Source organism: Apis dorsata, unplaced genomic scaffold, assembly GCF_000469605.1.
Source record: "Apis dorsata unplaced genomic scaffold, Apis dorsata 1.3 scaffold_170, whole genome shotgun sequence".
In the NCBI taxonomy this organism is placed as follows: Eukaryota; Metazoa; Arthropoda; class Insecta; order Hymenoptera; family Apidae; genus Apis; species Apis dorsata.
The window spans coordinates 97059-97472 of NW_006263458.1; the positions used below are offsets into that span (position 1 = coordinate 97059).

Genomic DNA, 414 nt, shown 5'->3' on the forward strand with positions numbered 1-414 from the left:
TGATTGGCTCGTTAGAGCGTAAGTACTATATACAGACGTAAGATTTTTTATTGCTGATATTTTTCCTCAGGTCGAGTCTTGAACGGTGCCTAAAAAGCTTTGATTAAGGAGAGATCAAGAAATAAAAAGCAAGTTCTGAATTGCGTGTCAATGAACTTTTTTTAGAAACGAAAAAAAAAAGAAAAAAGAGGAAGAAGAGAAAAAAATGGGGATTATTTATTGGATTCTCGCGGTGTGTCGTTTCGCGTTCGTCCTCGACAAGAAAAAAAGAAAAGAGAAAACAAGATTGTACGATTCGAAGAGAAAGAAAATGAATTAAAGAAAGGAGAAAGCAGGAAATTAATAACAAAAAAAAAAAAAAGTAATTAGATGAAATCGATTCATCTCAGAGGAACAAAAGATTTTGATGCGACA

At 32.9% G+C, this 414-nt stretch overlaps 1 protein-coding gene across 1 annotated transcript in view; it reads left to right on the forward strand.

Moving 5' to 3' along the window:
- LOC102681328 (zinc finger protein 39-like) overlaps positions 1-189 on the forward strand; it is a 17787-nt gene extending 17598 nt beyond the window's left edge. The window contains exon 2 of the mRNA XM_006614124.2: positions 71-189. The gene's annotated coding sequence lies outside the window, so the exon portion shown is untranslated. The remainder of the gene's footprint in view (positions 1-70) is intronic.
- The last annotated feature ends 225 nt before the right edge of the window (positions 190-414 follow it).